Here is a 16,516-nt window from a genome sequence, read left to right on the forward strand (position 1 = left end):
AGTGTGCTATGTACCCCAACAGAGGGGGGACCAAAAATGGGGATGGTACGGAATGGTTTCATTGGTACCATCCACAACTTTTCACAGTGGAAACAGAAAAAATGCATACGGAACTGAACTGCACCGTACCAAACTGCATGGTGGAAACGTAGATATAGAGACAGAGCAATTCACACTCACATTAACACCTACAGGCAATATAGAAGCAGCAATTAACTTGATGTGCATGTCTTTGATGACATGCAGGTGTTTGCACCGTGAAAACCCAGAGAAAACCCAGCTGACACAGAGTGAACATGCAAACTCCACACAGAACGGGTTCGAACCCAGAACCCTCTTGCTGTGAAGCATCACTGCTAACTACTACAACACAGTGCAACCCACTAATAACATTACTGTCGCCTGATCTCTATCGGCATCTGTGCAGAAATACTGAGTTTAAACAGAAAGAACAGACATGCCAAAAAGAAAAAAGCTGCACATCATCTGAACGTCAATATTATGAATGAAGCCTCAAACCTTTGAACTACTCAGTGCAACCCTAACTCTCATCCTTCCTTTCTCCTTATCTCTTTCTCTCTCTGCCCCCATTCCCTTGTTCTCCCCTCATTCATCCCTGCCTCTTCCCTCTCCTCTCGCTCACTCAGCTCTCTTTGGATTCGCTTGTTTTCAAACTAGCACAGTTTTCCCTTGAAGCCGTCCCTGCGATGCGCCGCGCGGAGTACTTCTGACGTACATCAAGCACGCTCCTCACAGCAAGAGAGGGGAGACGAGGGATCAACACGAGTAACATGAAAACCTCACGGCCCTTAGAACTTTAAAAGGAGAAAACGTCTGACACGGTTGATCTCCAATAAAAATTTAAAAGGCTTTTTCAGTGAGTTGAATACAAATAAAAGTTCAGATTAAACTACTGAGGCAAATAACTACTAACAGGTTGTTGAGGCAGGTGCAGCATTTTATGAGGAACCCACCTTAACAGTCAAGATTTTCAATCTATCATGATGGTCAGATTTAACAGCAGCGTGTGGGCTTGGCAGTGTAGTTAAAATCAATTTATTAAGACATTTTATGGTATGAATATAGAGCACAATATGGCAAATAGAGGCAAAATCAAAATTATGTTCAACTATGATTATATTTAAAAAATACTGGTCAATATACAGCATCACTATCTCACATTTACTATACTGAAATATTCATATCCATATTCCAAAAACACCAAGACATACACCCAAATGAGGAAGAGCTAACATTTGAGAGAACTACAAAAACATACACAAACACATGTCTGTGAATACATCCACTGCTGCTGGTGGTTAAATTAATTATTAGTAAGCTGCAATTCGTTTCTGCAGCTTCCTTTTGTCTGGTTACCAGACAAATAAACTCTCCCTAAAAAAAATTTAATCATCAATAAGACATGCTCAGTTCATGCTGTACACAGCGATCTATCAGAGGACTAATAAGATGCCTGTCATGAGTTCCCAAAGCCCATCTAAGAGGCATAAATAAAACTGTTTTGTTTTGCCTGATTAAGTGATGCAAGACCTAAATTAAGGCAGAAGTGGAAAACAAATCCTCAAAATAAGTGTTCGGTGCTTGACACATAAATTATTAATCATTTATTAAAACAGTTTCTGTTAATTTAAGTCAATCCACTAGTTTATCAACCGAGTAATCTTTTTAGCGCTCGTGATCACATCAAATGAGGAGGGTTGGTAGCTGAGGGTGGTTAGGGAAACGAATTTCCAGCCCCGGTAGTGTGAGTGCCTTGCTCTAAAGGCCCTGACACACCAAGCCGACAGTTGGCCGTCAGTGAGCGTCTGTCGCCCTAGTTTTTGCGGTGTGTCCTGCACTGTCAGCACTTCGGCGTCTGCGGCTTTTTGGCCAATTGAGCATGTTGAATCGTCGGTGAGAGAGATGGCTGTTGAGGTTTTAATTCCTCGCCTCTGTAGCCAGTGAATCTGCCTGTAGTGAAACCGGGGCTAACCGGTGCGTCCTCCTCAGGCTCCACTTCACTCAGCTGCCTGACAGACCCGCTGCTTCCTCCCACTTTTACCTGAATAGCCGCAGCATGACCGGAGGGAAGCACAGCCAGTTAGCCTCCGCTAGCCTCCCAGCTCGCCCCGGCTCTCCGTTTGGATCCAACCGGAGCACTGAGCCCTGATTTGTTATTCAGATTAAAGTGGGAAGAAACAGCAGGTTTGTCGGGCAGCTGAGTGAAGTGTAGCCTGCGGAGGAAACACCGGGACCGTCTGGATATAATAGTCCGTGGAGGTGCTGTGGTGCTCGGCTGCACAGACAGGAAACCCCTCGGCTGACAGGACGCCGCTACTTTGTTTATCTCATGCATTCCTTGGACTTCCAGCTTCCCTTTTTGCATTATTTCCTCTCATGCAGGCGCAGAACGTATGTGCTACTTGGCCTTCGGATGTAGTCTTTGTAGTGTGTTCAAATGCCACTGACACAGGGCGATGTGAGGTAACGTAGACGACGCAACAGTTGGCTTATGTCGCCGCTAGTTCTTTGATGTCGGTTTGGTGTGTCAGCACCTTAAGTTGTCTAGAGTAGTCGTCTTTACTTTAGAGGACTATGTTTCTAAACCCTGGCAACATAGTACCACTGTGGTTTCGGGAATTAAACCTCCAGCCCTGGCAGTCCTAATATATTCATGTGCTGTACTGAATCTCCTGTGTTCTAATACACACATATAACTGTAAATTTGAAACTTCCTCTATGTTTGAGTCCAGGGAGAAAGTCCAGTTAAAACTCAGAGTCAGCTCTTGGATGAAGTGACATTTTATATTTTGTGCCCATTTTCTTCCACCAGGCTCATTTAGCTCTGCGGTAAAAGAAAATATGAATCCAATTCTGCAGAAGTGTCCTTCTGAAGGGCTAAAACAGAAACCTTTTCCTCCCACAGTGTGGCAAGAAAGAGAAAAAAAAAACAGGGATGGTACCAAATCACAAAATGTCAAGGCAGCAGTGTAATAGAGGATCAATCTGCCCTCGCCCGACTCCTGTCTGTCAAAGTGGGGAGAGCGATAAGAAAATATAAAAAAACATATATCGTGCAGAAAAATCTAAATGTCAAGGTTTCCCACAGAAGCAGACGATATTACAAATGGTGTACAGAGGTTTGGCAGGTGCCCACACCTCTGCCTCAAAGCTTGTTTGATGCAAAGGTATTTTTTTTAAAAAGAGATCACAACCTGTGAAAACAGGTCACACAAAGAAAGAGACTGAATCATTTTCACCTTGCAAATTTCTAGGAGCAAATAAAAGAAGTCTAACACATGAAAGAAAGAAAGAAGCAAAGAGATAAAATGAATGAAAGATGAGAGAAAGAGACAAACAAGTACAGATTGTGTTGAGTCCCGTGGTGCATTCTTGGCAGTGGCATATAGATCTCATTACTTTTCAGCTTATTAATTCATGGTCAGTTCATCTAAAAATGATCTCAGCTCTCTGGTTCCCTTGTTGATCAGATGCTTTCATCCTCTCTGCCAAGAATTTAATAACATTCGCTGTTACAAGAATTATTAATCAACGTCAGCAACGTACAACCTGTTACATACAAACAGAGGCGCTGCTTTAAAAACCATCCCAGTGTGACCACCCATTCCTAAATATGACAAGATTATTACTGATTAATCTAACAAATATTTTCTCAATTAATCATTTGGTCTCGAGGAGAACTTTGAAAATGTCCATCACAATTCCCTTAAGCCCAATGTAATGTCATCAAATGTCTTGATTTCCCAGTGTGCCCCAAAGTATCCTTGTTGGGCCTGAAGTTGGACAACCATGTTGCTGGAGCAACTGTCCAGCGCCTATGGACACTGTGTTGCTTATCTATTAAGAGAATAATTCTTCTAAACTGGAAGGAACGTAAAGCAGTCTGCTTCATGAGGGACTCTTGGTTGAAGGAATACCTGGACTTACTAAACATGGATAAGCAGCCTGCCTGTAAAAAAGACCTCGATAAGGGGCTGGAAGACCACTGGGACACTGTCTGTACACTTTTAAAACAGCAGCCCCCAGTTTAAAAGGGTTTTACACAATGGATGTATGAAATCCGATGTATGTGAAAATCCGCAATACAATAGGGCTGCAACTAACGATTATTTTCATTGTCGACTAATCTGTCGATTATTTCTTCATTAGTCGACTAATCATTTTATCAAAAAATGTGTTCAAATGTTGAAAAATGTCGGTCTGTCTCTCCCAAACCCCAAAATTATGTCATCTAATGCGTACACACGCCAAAGGGTTTTAGTTCACCGTCATGGAAGAGTGTGTAAAGCTGCCAATATTTGAACGTAAGAAGCTGCAATAAGAGTATTTAGGGGTACTTTTATAGTACTTTTTTTGTTTTTATCATTTACCACTGCTTGAAAAATGACTCAAACTGATTAGTCGACTACTACAGCAGTCACCGATTATTTTAATAGTCATCAATTAGTCGATTGATTGTTGCAGCCCCACGATACAAGGAAAAATGTGGGCACATTTGCTCCCTGCTTCCCTCTTCTAGAGTCATCTCCCCAGGCTGTTGCACTCTACTATAAGCATCATCACTGCTATTGTGCATTTCTGGATAGACTAACGTTACCTTCTATTAGCTGTGGAAGATTTCAAGGACATTGCTTCCATATACTTCCACTTCTTTGTCTTGCTGGCCTTCTGTCCACCTCTGCCCTTTTCCTCTCTCTTGTTGCGAATGTATGTGTCCTGCAGGTTACACTACATTTTCTTCTCTGCTTCTTGGTCAAACAAGTCTCTAAAGGCTTTTGATTGATACAAAAAAACATAGAAAATCAAACCTGCTCTGAAAACTGTAATGACAGATCAAAGGTTTGGAGTCAGTGTGTAAATGTGATTGACACAACATCAGGTTGTATTTATTTTTAAATGTGCAACAACTGCGGACATGGTGTGTAGGGGGCCTTTGGAGTTGAAGATTGTTGGGTAATTGGGGGGAATGACATTAGCAGACACTGAAAAAGGTAGAGCAGTTAGGTCGGAAGATGGGCGGTTCAATCCCCGGCTCCTCCGGTCCACATGTGGAAATATCAAGATACTGAACCCCAACTTGCTCCTGATGGCTGTTAAATCGGTGTGAATGGTTACTGAGTAGCAGGTGGGACCTTGTATGCTAGCCTTGGCCACCAGTGTGTGAATGTGTGTGTGAATGGGTGGATGTAACATAGTGTAAAAGTGCTTTGAGTGGTTGGAAGATTATAAAGTCGCTATACAAGTTCAGTCCATTGACCATTCAGTCACTATTTTCAGGAAGAAAGCAGATATTTAGCCTAATTCAAATTGGGTGAAATCTAGCTTACATGAAACTGGAATAATTGAGAGCAAAAAGCATAGAGAAGTAACTTTTAAAACATTACTTCATTTGGCTCATGCATGAAAGAGCAGTCAAACGTAATAAATGAAGAGGAAGTGTTATTTTTTCATTAAAAACAAACACTCTGTTCTAAATGACAGTTTCATGTAATCGAGTTGCAAATGTTTCCTGATTTGATATCAAGGATGTACAAACAGCATCTATCATCTTACAGATGCCTCAGAGAACAGTGTGCCTGTGCTGTATATAAATCAACAGTATCCTCCATCATTAAACCAGCACTACGCTGTGAGGAGTTCCCCATCATGACAAGCCGTAATCCATGGTATTTATGAGTGAGGATAAAAGTGGCAGCTGAGGGGAGAGAATGTACTGCCGAGCTGATTTACTGTCCAGAAGAACAGCCTTCATTATTGATCCTACACTCATACCCACATTTCTATTCTCACTCTTTCAGTCAGTCCATTCCTCAGACCCACTGTCTGTCTCTTTTTGTGATGTGGCAAACCTTCTCGTGAACAGAAATAGAGCTAGACAAATGGGCTGATATTAGCTAATCCAGCTTCTTTCCGTACATCAGCATCAGCAACTTATGTTCGCCAATAAATTACCGTAGTACAGAAATGTCAAAAATACATCTAAACTAGTCTGAGAAAAGGGTACCCATTACATTTAAGTCTAATTGCGTCATCGCCTTTGTATGGTTTCGTGCCACCTCTTGGTACACGTGTAGTAATTTAACAACAATTACCACCCCCCAGTTGTATGCCTCCGTATATCAGTCAAGTTTCCTCTTATAGGTGACATCTATGTCTGTGAAAACATGGATCCTTCATACACATTGTCCCCCCAATCGCACAGAAGATCTATACAATCAGCACAGTTTCAAGGTGGGCACCCAAGATTTGTGTAACCTGTAAATCTATCTGACCAAATATTTCCCCTTATGTTCCTGCGATATGACACTGAGTAATGACCAATGAAGTGTTTCATGCAAAACATTATGATGTCACAGTGAAGCAGACCTTTGACCTTTTGGGCATAAAGTGCCATTACATCATTATTTCATCCTATCAGACATTTCAGTGAAGTTTTGTAATAATAATTAGCATATAAATTTTTGAGTTCTGGCCAAAAACATATTTTGTGAGGTCACACTGACCTTGACCTTTGACCTTCAACCAAAAAATATTAATAAGTTTATCCTTCAGTCCAAGTGGACGTTTGTGTCAAATTTAAAGAAATTCCCTTATGTGTTCTTGAGTTATTGCATTCCCGAGAATAACAAAGATGCAAGGTCAGAGTGACATTGACCTTTGACCTATAACCATCAAAAACCAAGTTCATGGTTGAGTCCAAGCTGACATTTGTGCTAAATTTGAAGAAATTCCCTCGTGGTGTCCTTGAGGGATCACGTTCACAAGAATGAGACGGACATGATCACAGGGACCTTGACCTTTGACATATCACCACCAAAATCAAATTCGTTTTAATGGTAAATGGCACTTGTACAGTGCTTTTCTAGTCTTCTGAACACTCAAGGTGCCTTTACAATACATCACATTAACCCATTCACACACACATTCACACACTGGTGGCAGAGGCTACCATACAAGGTGCCACCTGTTACTCACCAAGCATTCACACAACATTGGAAAGGCCATTGGAAGCAAGTTGGGGTTCAGTATCTTGCCCAGGGATGCTTCAACATGCGGACTGGAGGAGCTAGGGCTCGAACTGCAGATCTTCTGATTGGTGAATGACCTAACTGCTCTACCTCTGAGCCACGGCCGGCCCCTTGAGTCCAAGTGACCGTTTGCCAAACTTGAAGAAATTCCCTTGAGGCATTCTTGAGATATCATTTTCACAAGGATGGGACAGATGGACAACCTTAAAAGTCATGCTGACTGTTGTGCAACTCTTTTCTGGTTCTTCTTCTGCTACAATAAGTTTGTACTGCAGCAGAAGACATTTCCAAAAGCTTGCAGCTTTTGTACTTTTGCATGAAAGTTGCTCAACAGTTGAATACCATGTGTTGAATTTTCTTAGTGTGTCAGTTCAGTTGTCATCCTAAGTCTTCTAAATCCTTTCTCTCCCTCGCCCCCTCTCCTGCTTATCCGGCTGTGAATTATCCGAACTGACTGGCTGAACTGAGCGAGACACTGGAGATCAAATTGTTAACCTGAATGTGTCACAGCACCACCATCCTAACACCAAAGGACAACTACAACCACTACAGGGAGCTTAAAACAACACACATGGTTGGGCTGGTTCCAAAAACGGCTGCAACTCATTTTCATATCAGTTTCATTTTCAATTTGTGTATTTATCATGTATCATGACAATGTGGCAGTGTCCAAACTGCACCGTGTATCAAACCTTAACCAATTAAAATCTGTCTGTTCTGTTCTGTCAGTTGCTATAGTTATGAGAGACACTCATGGTGACTAACCAAAATATTGTTAATTTCACAGAGGTTCAATCCCAAAGATCACCTGCCTGTTGATTAGCTTGCCATCTGGCCATAATGTGTGATCATCTGTCACCAGCACAAGATGGCAGTAGCTGTATCCAGGATATTTTGGCATTTGGGATTTATGTACAGTGGGAGGAAGCGGAGATGCATGGTCAATCTTTATACACATTCTATGGTGCTACCCAAGCTAGCAGGCAGCAGTTGGGTTAGCTCCACCCTTTTGTCCAAATATAGTCACTTCACATCACTTCAGGCTCCTAAAATCAAATATGGTAACGGTTAAAATTCCAAAGTCAAGACTTCAAAATGGGAAAAATGGGAGTCCACAAATTAATGGGTAACATCATGATGGTTAGGTCCTCCTGAGACATTATCAGGCTTTTAAGGTCTTAAAGGCTATATGTTTACCAGCTGGTCTCTAAAGCCCTGTTTCCACCAAACACTTTCGGTATGGTACCTTTGGAACCAAAAGTAACCCTTCAGACATGGTACCTAGACCCTCGAGTTTCCAACGCAAACAGTACTCTTAAATGAATGGCACTGCTCTGTCCAGCACTTTCTCCTTTATCAGTCTGCACCTTGTTTATCGTCCACAGAACAAGGCTGCACACCCACATTTTCAGAACAAAATAGAACAGGCTGCAGTGAGAGTCTCTCTCCATGGGATATTTAAAATTAGAAGGTTTGTGCACATAGTTCTTCAAAGGCAAACTTGGGGGTTTAGTGTTGCTGTAGCCCACAGGAACAACACTCCACAATGCTTTTTTTTTCCTCCGAGTGAGGATTAGAATATATGCAATTCACATAATGCGGTTGAAATTAATATATATAAACGCTTGAAGATCCACTCATTACTAAAAGTGTATGTCACATAAAAACTAGAGTGAAGGTCAGAGTTGTCGCAGTGAAATTCAGCCCTGATCAGAGTGACCATGCGCTACTGACCATTCAACAGACTGCAGTGTTCACAGCTCCACCTTTTAGTACCAGATCTGTGTTCTAGGTACTCCAACAGAGGGGGGACCAAACATGGGGACGATAAAGAACGGTTCTATTGGTACCATCCATAACTTTTCACAGTGGAAATGGGAAAAAAAGGTGTACTGAACTAAACTATACTGTAGTGGTCAGTGGAAATGGGGCTCAACTATGTGCGAAGCAGGTAATGTAGTCGGTTCATCAGAGCTTTATCACTGAAATTACCTGCCTGCTGCTGCTGCTGGAAATGCTGATGACAGCAGTGAGGATGTGTGAAAACAGAAATGTTGCAGTCAGAAAAACCAAACCAATAGACATCATAAAGCTGGGGAGAAGTCTCTGTGGATTCATCACTACAGGCGACCCCTTTCACATACATGTAGTCATGTGATCCATTATTAATAGGCTATAACGAATATTGATTATAGCTGCTTTGGTGTGGGTTGAAAATGCCAGCTATAATTTGGTGCTTCTGAGAAGTACTGTCTCCAGTGAACTTCTCACAGTCTGGTTCTTTGGCTCCAACCGGCAATCAAGCTTTAACTCAACCAGATTGTTGCTGCCAAGAAACATTTCTATCACTAAAACTCAATTCTGCTGACAGCCAATCAGGACAGCACACACTCCACGCTTGACTGGAGTGTTACTGCAGTCAGGCCCTCGCTATCAGGTGGCAATCTTATCTATGCATTAATCATCTTAGGAAGGCTGAATCCTGCTGTTTCTGGTCAATACACTGCAGGTGGGTGGCAGGAGGCGGAGGAGAGGGAGGCAGTGACAGAGACAGAGAAAGACAGAGAGCGAGAAGAAAAGGGCATACTGGTTAGGGAGAGCCGTCCCAGAGTTAAAAGGTCAGAGAATCATCACAGCAACACATCCAACCTGTATTCTCACAGGCTGTAATTCTCTCTGGATAAACCCCTAAAGTACAACTGGATCTTCAGGCATTACCATGGAAACTGCTGATCCACCTCGTGAAAACTAAATGACAGTGGCAGGAAAGGCCTACAGGCCTGAACATGAGCAAACAGTCTGAATGTAATTCCAGATTATTGTTATCTCAGTCAGATTGCTATCAATCAAGAGCCCTCTGCAGGAAGAGGAGGTGGCAGACTGAGTAGGTAGGAGAGAGGAGAGAGGAAGAGGAAGACCTGAGAGGTTGTTCATCTTTTAAGACTTAAAACTATCCTAATCAAATACTCATTTTATTTCTACATAAAACTTGCAAAGAACACTTTAGGCCAGTATTAAAATCAATTACGCAATTTAGGTATCTTTTACAGCTAATTGGCTCTGCATTAGGAAAATATAAAGTGCTGATTTTCTTTGATATTTTAAATAGTGTCCTATTATAATGTTAGCGTGGATCTTTTGCTGAGTGGTTTGGATTTCAATTTGTTGTAGCAAGTTTTAAACAAAGCAACAGTTTAGAGGTGAAATAGATGCAAAACGACATCTAACTGCATTCACACGCAATCATATACTGCTGCTCACTGTCTTATCAATGAAAGTGACTTTTTAAAATATTTTGTGGTGTTGTAAATCACAAGTTTCATCGCAATACGACAGTGTTTCTCAAAAGGCAGTAAGGTAAAATATTGCTGGGGTGCATGAGATTTCTTTTTAAATGTTAATTTAAACATATCAGTCATGCGTAATTCCCAAAATAATTATACAAGCTCAATAAAAAGTGTAGAAGCACAACAAACATTTTATATTCCTAATTTCCTCAGTTGCTCTTCCTGAGGTTTCTACCGTTTTTTTTTCCCTGTTAAAGGGTTTTTTTTGGGGAGTTTTTCCTTATCCGCTGCGAGGGTCATAAGGACAGAGGGATGTCGTATGCTGTAAAGCCCTGTGAGGCAAATTGTGATTTGTGATACTGGGCTTTATAAATAAAATTGAATTGAATTGAATTGAATATAATTGTTAGTTGCTGCAACAAATGCAATTACATTTACTTCTGTTCACTGTAACCAATTGCCAGATTGTCATGGTGAAGAGGGAGCTGAACCAGAAGGCAAAGCTTTCGATTTACTAGTCCATCTACGTCCCAGCCCTCACCCATAGTCATGAGCTGTGGTTCATGACCGAGAGAATGAGATCGCAGATACAAGCGGCCGAAATGTGTTTCCTCTGAAGGGTGGCTGGGCTCAGCCTTAGAGATAGGGTAAGGAGCTCTGACATCCAGAGGGAGCTCGGAGTAGAGCCGCTGCCCCTCCACATCAAAAGGGGTCAGTTGAAGTGGTTCGGGCATCTGATCAGGATGCCTCCTGGGCGCCTCCTGTTAGAGATGTTCCGAGCACATCCAACTGGTAGAAGGCCCCAGGGTGGACCCAGAACATGCTAGAGGGATGACATAACTAGCCTAGGAATGCCTTGGGATCCCCAAGGAGGAGCTGGAAAGCGTCGCTGGGGAGAGGGACGTCTGGAATAATTTGCTCAGCCTGTTGGCCCCGATGCGATTCGGCTTTGGATAGGCAGTTGAAAATGGATGGAAATCGTGCGATACAATATTATATTGATTTTTTGGATAATATTTTCTGATAGAAAGTCCGCCATTGTACGATTTTGATTCAATTAAATTCAGGGACTTCTGATTGATACGAGATGATATCAGTTAATATCCTCTTTTCTTGGCTGCTAAACATCATCTGTCTGGCGTGGGGCCACTAACACTGTTTGAATGTCTAGGAAGGAGGTGCGCTTGGACGAAAATGGTGACATAGACGTGCCATGGGAATTTTACAATAAAGGTATATCTTAAAGATGACAATACGTATTGATGTTTTCACTTTGCATCAATGATATTGGATTGCTGACCACTGAATTTCAATCCAGACTGATGTATCGTCACATCCCTAATATTTTGTGGCTCCAGGGGTCATCCCAATTTATAGCTAAAATGTAGGCTTGGTAATTTAATAAAAGCAGGATTGGTCCTGATCTCCTGACATTAATTATTTTCATTCTAATTTCAGAGTGCAATTCATAGTTTACATCTTTTGTTAGACTTACTGACTACATGACTGGAGTTGAGGAGACACCTGTGCACAGAGTAGGCGGCCATATCTCAGTAATGTCTTATCCAGGTGTGACGCTTGTATGGAACATAAGTAACCTGGTTATTTATACATGATTTTTACGCATGAGCTACAGGGTCACAAATTAAGCAGCAGCCAGAAGTTTCAATTACTGACATGATGGCAAGTGTCGTCCCCCAGAGCGTCTCCCTGCTGAGTCTGCCTGTGGGCTGCTCTCAGCATCAGGTGTTGGGAGCTGTGGGGTTCTTTAGCAGTGTAACGTGCATACATCTGTGTGACAGATTTTCACTTAAAACTACAGCTTTCTGAAAACTATTGCAGTGAAACAGTCTGAGGAGTACTCTTCAGTTCAACTGCTCAGGACTTCACAGACATAGAGTCACGAGTACACGATGCATGGCTTTAAATAAGACAGAAAGGTTGGGGATGGAGACCAGTGAAGTGAACAGTTCCCCCATGTTGTTCACATTTCATCTCACAGCACATGAATGCAGCATCATGGAGGACTGCTGGTGGTAATGTAGACACAGGAGTAAAAACTGAAAACCCCTTGACAGTGAGCATCTGCTGCAGCCACATCTCTCTTGCTTTTGCTCTGTTTTTGTTGATTAATTCATCTTTTTATGAAATTTCAACAAATGAATAGCAATTTTAAGGAAGTTGAGGCCTTCAGTGTATAATAACACAGGCAGACATGACAACCCCACGAGCCAAATGTAATCTGTAATTTCCATTATGAGTCCATCAGCGAGGAATCAACTTGGATTGATGCTGGAGACGTGAAACAATAAAGCTGCCAACGGCTCAGGGGACGCCGAGTGCATTACCAAACCAATAAAGGCTGCTTCCACTAATTACCTCTGCTCCTTCCATCTTTGTTTACAAACTGATTTATGAGTCAACAGATACCCCAAGTCTGCCTATGGGACGCAGACAGATGCTCATTACTGTCACAGTAGCAAGGGAGCTTCCCACGAGTGTGTATCTGAAATATTAGATCTCATTCAGGGAAACACCTTGCTGAACAGTTTACAGTAAAACGAGCGGCGAGTGCAGACAAGTCGTGGTATGTAATTTGTGACAGACGCTGAAAAATCTTACACAGAGACAGGTCTATAGCATTTAGAGACTGAGGACATGTGTACACTAAAGGGGTTTAACCAAATACATGACTCGGACATGTACAGATGAGGAGATCTAAAAACAATAGTCACCCCCAACACCACTCTCTGCAGCCAATGCAGCACGAATTTTCTCTGGGTACTCCGGCTTCCTCCCACAGTCCAAAGACATGCAGGTTAATTGGTGACTCTAAATTGGCTGTAGGTGTGAATGTGAGTGTGAATGGTTGTCTGTCTCTATGTGTCAGCCCTGTGATAGTCTGGTGACCTGTCCAGGGTATTGGCCAAGGTCAGCGACCCCCAACAGGATAAGATGTTACAGTAAATGAATGAATGTATGATGTTCCAAGGGTATTATTTTGACCTCATGAACAGATATTGATAATGGAAGTGCACGCTAATGGGCCTAAAGAGCTATTCAAATTTTTGTCACTATCTTTCTCATTTTTTTGATGGACAATAAAAACAAAATTGGACCTTTCACAGCATGTGCAATCTCTTAAAGAAAAAAAAATAAATGGGGCCCCATGAGCTACTCTGATGAAATGATAGCACAGACATTGCAGACCAGCTTTGCATTCGTCGGGGCCTCCTACCATTATATACACAACTTTCAATAGCTTATTTGCAATCATGTGACTATAATGACGCTCACAATTCAGATGTAAGGCAGGACATGATAATCCATATACTGCTGGAACTGCAAACAGAGCAGCTTGACCATACACAAGTGGTTGGATGAACCTGCAGGCATCACGTATCATCAGAAAATTAAAATTTATACTAGACATGATCCAATATGGGGCCAATTTTCCCTGTGGTGTGGACACAATCGTTGTTACAAATCACCTCGTCTTCCAGACCTCCTAACGTTACAGCAAGCTCATGAAAGCGCACAAGAGTCTCGTGGACTATAACTATTTTGAATGGACTGAAACAACTGCCATCTTGTTTTGGCTGTTGGAGTAAATGTGCTTACGTATAACAGTCTCTTATTTTTCAACTCTGCACATGGAGGCACCGGTGTCACCGCAGAGTGAGTAATAGGTTCGCTTTCAGCCATGCTTGTTGTTGGCGTGGGTAACAGCATGACGTCAATACGTCAACAAGATGAAATATCATGAGTGTCAGGATATACATTTTTCATGACATTTAAAATAATATTAAAAATCATACCGATTTTGTTGTGAATGAGACGGTATGGCATATGTGATATTCTAATTTATTTTTGGGTCAAAATGCTCTGAATGGTTCAGAATTAGTTGCGGAAAAGGAAACAACGACACAAAACCACCAAAAGATGCGTAATGACTACAAGGAGATACAAAACCACCACAAAGTCTGTCAGTGTGTCTCAAATCACATACTTCCGTTAGTACACTTCCATGTAGTATACTATGTGCACTATGTACTTATTGACGTAGTGCACGAATTTCGACAGGGTAGTGCTGTCTCAAACCAAACACGGCAGTTGTGCATTCAACAGAAATGACAACTGCAAATTAGCTAGTTAGCAAACTAGCATTAACATAGCATTCGTAGTGTGCGAATTTCGACAGGGTTGTGTTGTCTCAAACCAAACACGGCCATTGTGCTCTTACTGGAAATGACGACCGCAAATTAGCTAGTTAGCAAACTAGCATTAGCATTTGCGTTATCGTTCACAGTGCCAAATCATTACAGACTGCTAAATGAACCCAATAAACACACTGCTGGCTTATAGCCGAACACAGTGTAGTGGTGCTTAGTGCAAAAAACATGTATTTGTACAATGCAGCGACGTTAACTGTCACACAGTCCTCGGCCGCCATTTCCAGTTTGAAAAAAGGTCCCTCCCCTTCCACTACGTAGCCAAGATGGCGACCATTGAGGGCGAGAAGTGTCCATAGTTCCACACTCAACTTCTTGACCGTTTTGAGTGCACCATCCGGGTGTGAATGCATTTATGCACTCAAAATATTAAGTGTAAGTACAGAAGTACACAATTTGAGACACAGCATGTGTGTATAGTTCCTGTGTAGGAGAGGTGGTGGGGCCCTATGCATATCTGCGCCCAGTGGCTAACTGTCTTAATCCGCCCATGCTCCTGTAGCAGATTGTAGGACCTGGTTGCAGGGATTTCAGAAGAGTGTGTCGCATGTGATTGAGCTCAGGGCTCTGTGGAGGCCGGGCAAGTTCTCCAACATCAGACTGGGGGAACCATTTTGTCATGTTGGAACAAGAAAGGGTCTAAGAAACTGTTGCCGCAGAGTTGGCGACACGCTATCATCTAAAACCGTGGTTTCCAACTGGTGGCTCCTGGTCCAAAAGTGGGTCCTGAGACTAGTCTGAATGAACCACAAGTGACTCGAGAACTAGTCAAGTTTGTATAACACACTTTTTTTGAAGTACAGTGAACTTCTGGCACAGAGCTTTTACTTTGAAGTGACCAACAGACAGCTACATGACTATATGACCAAACCAAAGTATGACACATAATACTTTTAACTGTGTCGACCTTGAACAAATGACAAAGGAAAAATCTGGACCCCCTGGCTGGACCAGTTGGGAGCCACTTATCTTGACTGGAACTAATGGGCCCAAACCAAACCATCAAAAACAGCCATATACCAAATTTAACCAGGGGTGTCCACAAACTTTGACCTCAAAAATGACATCTGTGATATGCATAACACCTCAATTCGTATCATCCCAAACCAATTTCACTCTCATACACTCCAGCCCAAAGTCTCGCCAGGTGAATTATCACGTACACACGTGCATGCACACCCACAAACGCATGTCAGATCACGTCCACGCACACACACACAGACAGCACGCAGTCATTTGCCTGAACAGCACCGAGGTGCAGCGCTTTGCATGTGCAGCGGCTCATAACGCACTGTGGCTTTGGAGGCTGCAGACACTTTGCTCCTGAGCAGCTCCTCCAGCAGCCCTGCGCCGGGCTATGACTCATACCGCCTGCCTTCTACTGATGCTGGAGACGGCAAGTAACACGGAAACGCACCGATAAACAACCACCAAATGTGCATCAGGCACGACCGAGCTCGAGGGAAGATCCGGGGACACGTCTTTCTCCTCTCTTTGGCACTTACCTTTCTTTGACGTTACAGAAACAAACTCAGATCCTCCTCGCAGGTGTCTGCTGCTGCTGCTGCCTGGCCAGTTCGTCTCCTCCTCCTCCGAGACGTCGCATCTCTCCCACGGTCCTGATGGAGAGGAGAATCCGTGCAGAGATCACCGAGGCTGCCCGGAGCTCGACGTGACGGCCCGGCGGAGTGTTTGCTGGGGTGCAGCCTGAAGAGTGCTCGAGCGTACCTCTCTGAGTGCAACCAGTCTGATGGATGTCGCTCGGCTTCCTCGAGGGGTGGAGGTTTGACGCTCCTGACGCGTTCAGGAACTCCGCGGAAAGTCGGATTTCTCACCGTTAGCAAACAGGCGCTTGTGTTTGTTTGTTTGTTTTTTTCACAATTATGTTATATGTAATAATAATAATTATAACAATAATAATAATAATAATAATAATTATTATTATTAT

The 16,516-nt window shown here is 42.6% G+C and overlaps 1 protein-coding gene across 1 annotated transcript in view; it reads right to left on the reverse strand.

Annotated features, from left to right (window-relative positions):
- The window catches only part of LOC125906201 (ras-related protein Rab-27B-like), an 88,885-nt gene extending 72,548 nt beyond the window's left edge, over positions 1-16,337 (reverse strand). The window contains exon 1 of the mRNA XM_049604669.1: positions 16,074-16,337. The gene's annotated coding sequence lies outside the window, so the exon portion shown is untranslated. The remainder of the gene's footprint in view (positions 1-16,073) is intronic.
- Between the last annotated feature and the right edge of the window lie 179 nt (positions 16,338-16,516).

This window comes from Epinephelus fuscoguttatus, linkage group LG18 (assembly GCF_011397635.1).
Source record: "Epinephelus fuscoguttatus linkage group LG18, E.fuscoguttatus.final_Chr_v1".
Taxonomy (NCBI): domain Eukaryota; kingdom Metazoa; phylum Chordata; class Actinopteri; order Perciformes; family Serranidae; genus Epinephelus; species Epinephelus fuscoguttatus.